Raw genomic sequence first — 9,656 nt, 5'->3', positions numbered from 1 at the left:
GTTTCGAGTTTAAGTCGACGTCAACAACATACTCCGCAGAGAATGGAATATTTGAGAGCCATTGTCTCGGCAAAAAGTGCGAAAAATGTACTCGATGTCCATCAAGTGGCATACAGTCAGACAACGAAAGACGGTTTAACTATTTTATGATACAACAGCAGAGATGGGCGGGGAATTCTCCACGGGTTTGCCTGAGACCTTGCGCACGATTTTGGCGGTTAATGCTTACCTATTGGTTAATGCTATAGCCTGTGAGGAGAGAGGGAAAGAAGGGGGAGGGTTAAGACAGCTGTAAGATGTGAAATGTTTTACCCCTTGCGTTCACATTCAAAACTTTGAGAGTGGGAGCTTTAGCATGTTTATTCTTAGTTCTTTAAAACTCGTCGTGTTCTTGTGACTGTTATAAACAAAGCAGAATCAAACTCTTACAGCAAATAAAAATGCATGTCCCTCATTGAGCGCGCCCAGTGCGTGAGGGAGAACATCACACAAAGGATGAAATGAAGCAGATGACATCGAACACATTCGACTGTTTAATTCGAAAGCAGAACAACTTACACATGCTTATCAAGTGACCCAACATCTAGCAAACACGACTAATGCACATCCGTACACAAGCCGGTTAGCTTGTCTGTAGACTAAATCTAATGCCAACACCATTTTAAGCCATCATGTCGGTTCGTAGCACATGATTGTACAGCTTTGATAGGGATTCCTGCATTTTACAACTCGTTTGGTAATTTACAATTTGATGATTATCAACGATGGCTTAAATTTCATCTTGTCTTACATATCAAAGGATGGTAAATATGATATGACTGGTGTGAGTTGCATGCGAACATTGGATACGATGCGTGCGTCTGAACACGGTCTCCTCTCTAGCATGTCCGCCAGTCAATGAGATCAGTATCTACCTATCTCCGGAAAGAATCTTTTCCCCCCGTTTCCTCTCGGATGTGTTCAACTTTATCAAACCCACCGTGCTGGCTTACTAATGGCTTTTTGTCGAGACGATGGATAGAATGTCCCTGCAAATGGCAAAGTCAATTAAAACGGTTTAAAAATCCACATGCCGTATCAGTTTTTCCCGATTCCAGAGAGCAAAAAAAATGACAATTTCTACAGGCATGCCAAAGACTGTAAAGTGATACGTCCAGTGGAAAAGACAAGTGAGGGTCTGTAATTCATTGGCTTTTTTTTTCTTCTTCAAATTTGTCCACGTGATTCAGACAAATTTCCCTCAAATACCGCCATCGATTGTGAGCAGGGGCGGGTAGTTTTCCCGCCAGCTTTTCGCCACCTCCAACGACCCAGCCTTGATCTACTTCAAGGTATCTTACGTCATGAAAAAGCGAGATTGATCATGATATTTCTTTTTTAATTTACATACATTTTATTGCCCAACGCTAGCTTATGTTTGTTAAATGATTGCATGTAGCTATAATTATAACAGTCTCGCATGCTGTTATTCAGTTATCTATTGCCTTTGGCGATCTTTGTTGAGATAAGTGTGTATGTTGTAATAAAGCAATTTTATGTTGACTCAAGGCAATGATTACATCGTACAGTTTGAAAGCTTCAAGATCTTCTGCGTTTCTTGAATACGGGATCGCCAGCAGTGTGTTTCATTTTCCAGTAAAGCCGTATGAAGTCTCCTAAGGCATATCATTGCAATATGTGTAATGTGTAGGTGGCTGTGTGCGTGTGTGCGGGGGAGAATTTTGGTGGTATTTTGTCTTATGCCTTCTTTAATTTATAGAACTTCATGATCAAAGCAACATCCATACATCCCTGTACGTAGACTATAACATCGACTCGTTATCATTAAGCTACTACGTTTGATAATCACGGAGCGCCACTGCCATTTTATGTAGAACTTTGCAGTTATCAGTTTCTTTAAGCACAAATATGAATAAAAATGACACTTAACACTCTGCTTAAATAATGAAATGGATATCCGTACTCTTGCTACACAGTATCTAGCTGGAGCGTAAATGTGTGCGCTTGTGTGTCTGTCTATTTTGCGCGTGGTCTTTTTTCTTTTTTTAACCAGATCGTAAACTGACGATATGGGTAACACCCAAATGCAATTCCCGGTTTTCTTTTTGTTCATGATGTCGTGTTATTCACCCGGAGTCTCAAAATGTCAAGCCCTTGATCGATTCAAATGAACGAGTTATGCAGTATGTTGCCGCCATGGCTCTCCCCCCTCCCAAACTGAATGAAGTTATCTGTGCGTCTCCAAACAAAGCTGACAGCGAAGTCATTAGCGCCATATTGGTGATCTCAAAGTTTGTGATATCGCCTGATATTGCGCCTGTATTTTGTAATGACGCGGCTCTCTCTCAGAAAATTGACACTTCGTGGCTACACGGCTACAGAGCGCAATAACTGTCATCATTCATTAAAGTTCCAATCAGTCCCCTTCGAGTTTCCTCTGTAAACGACGATTAGGATCTACTCGGCATATTTGAAATCTGTATATTTTTTTTTCTCTCGCAAACTAGAGCACACCATATCCCCACGTAAAAACCAGTGGATTAAGATTAATCAGTGTTTGAGAAGAAGTATGAACGTGGTACCACAACTCAAACAGGTATCATGTGGTCATGTCATTATGTCTAAGTAAAATTCTTAACCACCATCTCATATTGGCATTTTGATACATCGACGCTGGCAGTTAGAACGGTCAGATAGGAATAAAATCTCAGGGAATGGTGCAAAGCAACAATTATGATGGTGTCTTGTGAGGACTTGATACAAATATAGGGCAATAGTCGTACGGGTCCTTTCTGACTAGTCTCTCTGAGGGAATATCATGTACTGTCATTGTCAATTAAGTCGATGGGTCGCCGGCTAGCAACTTCTGAGTGTTTTCGGCGGTGAGCACTCGAACCAGCAACCATTACCGGTATGCCTCCTCATTTCGTGAATTCCCAAGTTTCCTTCGTCACTATCGGATCACTTTGACACTATTCTATCACTTTAAAATGGATAATGAATTTTAAAAAAAAAGGATATTGCAATAAGATGTGTTCCCATCTGATCTGATTACGTATGGATAGGTGATCGCAGGGAAAGTTAGGTCGGAAGTCGCAGTTAATTTCAAACGTGCCGCCGCAACCACAGACAGACATCTCGTCTCATCTCTCAACTCATGCTCATCGCCTCCTTTATAGTTCTGTATAATTGCTACTCTGGACAATAATTTATTCATGATTTTTCTTCATTCTTAATATTCTTGATATACTTTCATAAAAGCAGTGCCGATACAAATGCAAATAGCGCACAGAAATACAAATTTCGAAGTGCATCACATCTCCATTTGTTATTTCTCGGATTTCTTTGTATGTTGATATGACATTTCATTCAAACAAATCGAAAAGAAACTATGAACATATACAATGAGCGAGCTCGGGCTCAGGTGGATCGCGAAATCTTGACAGCTAGGCAAGCCCCCTCTCCTAATCTGTACCTGATCGGCTGCTAGGGAACAGAAGTGCACGCAAATGTCAGGGATTTGCAAAACAGCATAGTTGTGTGCATTTATCAATACAGCTACTAGACTCCTAGTACGGCAGTTTTGCAGCAATATACATAATATACATAATGTGCATATATAAATCTAATTTCTTTCATAAATCTAAATTCTTTTCAGTATTATCACAGAAAATGTCAATATACGAATTACAAAATATGTGATTCGAAGAAAGAAAATGAAAGTGTGAATTCATTTAGTTAACAAAATATATATATCTTATTGTGATATTTGCAAATAATCAACTGAGAAATTAGGCAGCAGAAGGACAGCCACTATAAGCGGATGCTTGAAAATACATTTTTATTTAGCAGAATGGGGAAAAGACCCGAACATAAGAATATAATGCATTGGGTCTTATATTCTAGTGCATAATATATTAATAAAGATATGAGAAATTATGAATATGATGACAACAGGGTAATGATGAAAAATGTGATAATGGAAATGATAGATGATGTGATGATAAAGGTAATGGTGGTACAGAAACATTGTGTATATTTGCTATAGTTTTGAATAAAATTCACAGCAAAAAAAAAAAATCTGATCAAAACAAAACAAAACCTATATTCACAGATTCTACATTCACAGATTGTAGTTTGACAGTAACATAGTTTTCAATCTGTAGCCTTAAAAGAATACAACGTTTACATGACTTCTCATAATCTGGAAGTGTGTTCCAAGAGTCTGGTCCATTATGTCTTATGAATTTTGCGCAATAATAACTTATATAGTATTCTTACTGACTGTATGTTTATTCATTGACTGTGATATAACACGTCACCATGATGGTGGACACGTTTCAAACTGTCGCATGGTGTTCTGGAAAGTATTAAAAAAACCTCTAGTATAGTTACAAGTAAAAACATTGCATGCGCCGTGTCGTTTTCACATTCCAATTATGTGAATGACATTATTTAGCCATCTACTAAATTCCCAAAGAATACACATTGATGAGAATTTACCATTACCATGAGGACGGGAAGAGAAGATACTGTGGTAGGCCAGACCAAAGGCTAAAATCCAGGAGAAATAGGGCAAATTTCTCCGTCTGTTTATTTCGTCATTGTGTCTCCAGCAATTAAAGTATATCAAGATTTCACTATCGTCACGTTTATTCTTTGTAATTTAAATCATGTTTCTCTTTGAATAAACAGACACGTGTTCTACCCTATGACGGTCATATCTTTACGAAATCCAATGCGAGACCATTAAAACAAACATCGAACAAGACATGCTCCGTCAAACTTCATAGCATTGCGGGAATATCGCGGGTTTTAATCGTGACATACAAGTGTTAACTGTAGAAAAATGAACTTAGCATGTGCCCTAACATGAAGTCACCGCTTCATGTTCCTTGAGAGAATTCTTGAAAAGTGTAACTTTTTCCTGTGTCTCTTTGGTACAGTGTATTATGTTTTTATAGTGGTGTATTATGTTTGATAAGTTGTTTTTGGATTAAGATCTGAAATTGTGTTTGGTATATAATTAGAGGGAAATCAAATAGATATAGAGTGTATGTACATGCACTTGCGCTATAGACGATAATTATGATGTAAAGCGCTGTGAAACAACTAAATAGTTCGTAAGAGCGATATACAAATTTATTGTTTTGTATCGTAACCATCAAAACAGCTGTAATAATACCTTAAAGAGCGTAGTATCTTATAGTTTTATTCAAAACACCTGTTGATGTCACTGTTACTTTAATGCGGACAACCGTGCTTATTGATTACATAAATGTATATAATGACAATGATTATAATAATGTGGTCTTCTTTATACACGGTAGCCACTCTGGTGTTGCCAATGCTCTACCTTTAGGCCCTGCCAACCTTATTTTTTCTCTCGAGTTGTTAAGTATCAATTTATACACTAGGGTCGAGAGGGGCATCGTGGGTTAAAACATCTTGTCGCAAGACGTAGATACTTGACGGGATTAGAACTCGCAACATTCGATCGAAACTCAAGAATGTTGTCCACAAGTGTCACATAATACCACGAGTGGTAATAAACTTACATTTTTCATCTCTGTCAGTCAACCATTTTTACCACTGCTGATTTGTACCGATTCTTTACCAATTTCAAAATATAAGGAAAAAAGTACTTTAAAAAAACTTTCGTTTTGATGTTAGAGACGAATTAAATATCTGGGACCAGAGAATAAACTCTTCAATTATGACTGAGCTCTGGTCAGCTAATATTGTACACGCATCAATACGCTATCCTTTCTCACAATAAATGGTATTAAGAACACTGCGTGATGACCGATCACAGATCGAAATCTTTTACGAGGACGTGTACATAATATTTAGAAACCGGATGGAATCATTTTGACCAACTGTTAGTCATCATTGCAATACTTCCCCTTGTATGATAATTACAGCATAATTATGTTCCATGGTAAGCTGTATTGATGCCCATGATAATTTGCATTCGGTCTGCTGAAGCCACAATCAATTTGTTTGTGTGAAAACGGATGATAAAATAATACCGCGATGTAGCATGAATTAAAAGTGAATATTCGTGTGCTTAAAATGCCATAGAAATATAACTGAATACTTTTTTTATCATAACTACAGAATACTTCCAAATTTCATCATCTTTTCTGTCCATGCTTTGACAGATCCTAAAACAAATGTTAGATGTAAGACACCCACTCAATAGAACAGAAATAACGTTCACAAAATGTTGAGGGATTATATTGGTGATATAGGCATAGAGATTATTCTCATGTTGGTTGCATTCAGCACAAAGTGTGCTGCGTTTTAAAAAGGTGACAACTTGCGTGGGTTTGTGGAGGTGACGTCTATGGATATTTCATCACTTCTCTTCTGGCAGAAAACATGAAAAGGGAAAGGTATAAGGGAGGAGGACATGATCAAGATTATCGCCTCACTAATAAATTTGTCACTTAATCTACAGTTCTCAAGTCCCTTGACAATCAGACAAGGGGGACGAAGTGTTTGAGCTGGGGGTGGTGGAGGGCCCTTCAGTTGTATTCCCGCCTATGCTTTCCCTCCATTTGGGAGCATGCCGCCGCACCCTTTGACGCCGTTTCAATCAACCTGGGACACAAGTGGGTCTAAATATCCACACGAGAGGGGATCTATCTTCGGCGGAGTGATGCGATAGATACCCCCTACTCACCCTCTGCAGGGATAGAGTTTAAAGATACTTTTTCTTCTTCCTTACGTTTGAACTGCATCATTAATGGCAGGTTTCGGGTAATTGTACATCAGTCTGTGTACAGCAAACACAAAGTGCCGGTGAACTTGCATTTTGTTTCAACTTGGTCCGTTGGTGAGATTCTCACGTCAATGTGGCAAAGTGAAAGATGTGAGTATTAAACAGTGTTAAACAGAGGATGATGGAAAGAGATAGGAGGATAGGATACCTTCGCGACTGAGGGAGAATATATAGTTGAAACTGAACTCAACATATATTTCCAACTCTTAGTGCTAGTTGTCATCTCTCCGTAATTCACGGCTGTTCACTGTGGAAATCTTGAAAACAAAATGCATTTCCTACGTGTACGAAATTTATTCAAGAATCTTTCTGTGGACATTCTTAATCATGTTTTTTTTTTATACTTCAAGGCTTCGACTGATATATTTCTATAGACACACCTCTACCTCTACCTCTTCTGTTTCTGTGTGTATGTGTGTTTGTGTGTGTGTACGTGTGTGTGTTCGAAAATGTCAAAAACGATAAAAATCTGGCCAGGTTTATAGGTCTACTAATGAAATAGAAATAAGTATCTTTAACACCATTTCCCTGTTTAATATCAGTATGATTTCGGAAAAATACGTGTCTCACTATTAGTGAAGTAACACACAGACAAAATTTGTGTGTGTGTGTGTGTGTGCGTGTGTGTGTATCATGTTTCATTATTTGTCGACTGTCTTAGTCAGTAGCAACAAAAGCAAACTATCAGACACGACTGTCAGAAAAAAAAACACACACACATACACACGAGTGCAGTGTTGCGCTTTAACATGGCAGCATTTTGGAGAGGATTACAATTCGTTCGCGAGGATGCGTTTCCGGACGATCGTGTTTGACATGTGGCTGAGACCTCCTAATTCGGCCCGCCTTAAACATGCTCTGCACACTGAGCTGACTGCAGGGCGACAAATTCGGATGATTGCAACTTTACTCGAAGCGTATGATTGCACAAATAATTATGACGTACACCGGAGGCGCCACGAGTGCACCTCGTATAGCTGTCATTCCGAGTCTTCATTCAATAATGCACGTCGGAGTCGGAAAAGTTGCTACATACACCTAATACGAAACGTCGTATTTCTGATGATATGTTATGCCAGCAGCTACATTGACCTCTCAATGGACTTCATACCTAGAGGCCATAATATTATCCTCATCTCGCTTAGACGGAGCGGACGTTAGCTGATGACTTACCAGTGATGACTGTTCACAAAGCAGCTATGCGTCGCCTTTTGGACGGAGGCAAAAAAAAAAAACGCCTCTGTGTCAACACGAAAGATGAAGAGTCATGACAAGACAGTGATGACCGTGTCTTCTTCTTGATGCGCCGTCTCTTTTACTTTCTGTTGTCGCGCTTTCATTTCTGTTGACTTCATTTCCGTAGCAGCATTCGAATTAGGAGTGGTCGGAAATGAAGTCTCGGTCAAAGCGTCGCCAGGTAAAGACCATAAAAGACGTGATGAGGATAAACACGGAGGTATTTTCGGGTCCCCTTCTGTAATCACAAATGGTAAACTCCCCCTACCTCTTCTCCTGTATCGCTGTCAAATCTATGCCTTATGACCTGAAAGAAGCGAAATTTTGTCCGCTATGAAAAGTAAAGGATGCATTTTTTGTAATAAGATAGTAGTATTCTAAAAAGACATTACCGAATTGGATATTGATATACGCTTCATATAAATCAAGCTTTCATTTCACACACAAACAGCTAGAATGGATGTAATGTAGACGTGTGGATGTGTGACTATGAGTAATGACTTCCTCGAAAATCAGAATGTCTAAATGTTTTATGATCTGGACCAACACCAAGGATTTTGAGAATAAAGTCAGCCTGAGAGTTTATAGTAAAAACAAAAAAAAAAATGCAAGAAATCATTTTATGCCTGTCGCTTAAAGATACTTCTACTACTCACATGTAGAAATTTAGTGCGCAGATGTCTTTGTTATAGATAAGTGAATTTTAAATGAATTTCACCATCCTTACTTTGAGCGTTTGATCGATAGTTTTTATTATGCTTCCAGCTATAACCTGAAACTAATCAAGTTTGGTGAAATCAACCGACAACATAATATTTCGAAAATGGGGAAAATCAATCCGCATATCTCCTACAATCGTTTAAAATTGTGTCAGTATCAAATAGCTTTGAGTCCGCGAGTCGTTGGTTATGGAATATAACCGCTCTCGGTGTTGAGTTTTTGTCATTTCGTTTTTCTAATGACTCGTTTTAAGTCAAGAAGCGTTCCGTAACCTTAGCGTTTTAAACGTCTTGCCAAGAATAGCGCTTGGCCTGTGGGAGGCTTGGTGTAGAGTTGCTTGAGCAAGAAAATCTCTCAGTAGGTCGAATTTAGTGAGGTTTTGTCCCCGTGTCTATGACAGATTCAAAAATCTGATACCACGAGGTTGCTAGAAGACGGAAACCCCCGGAAGAAATCGTTTGTTTGTTTGTTTTTGTGACTTCTCTGGGGTTTTTTTCTTCAGGTCCTTTAGATGGATTGATTTCGAGGCGCACCTAGTACTTCCGTAAGGCAGAGGAAAGAGAAATTTCCATAAGAATCATATTGATGTTACATTGTTCGCTCCAGGACGCGAATCAATGCTATTCTTATACCTGTCTGCATACCCTGAAAAGCTTTTCAGGGCCGCAGATCTTCATCAGAATTACCTTACAACAAGCACACGCTCACACTCACACACACACTGACGAGTGGAAACAAAAATCTAAAAGAAATAACGAGATAAGGTGGGAAAAAATAACTTCGTTGAAGATACATCAAACAGGCAGAGAGAAACAAGATCGGCGCTTGTATTTTGATTTGTATTCAAATCAACAAGACAAAAGTTTTATCGACTTAGAGCGAGAGAATACCGAAATAGCACCATCGACATCAA

This window comes from Diadema antillarum, unplaced genomic scaffold, assembly GCF_040938485.1.
Source record: "Diadema antillarum isolate AM-2024a unplaced genomic scaffold, OU_Dant_1.0 scf00000205, whole genome shotgun sequence".
NCBI classification, from domain to species: Eukaryota; Metazoa; Echinodermata; class Echinoidea; order Diadematoida; family Diadematidae; genus Diadema; species Diadema antillarum.
This window is presented reverse-complemented; position numbering follows the sequence as displayed.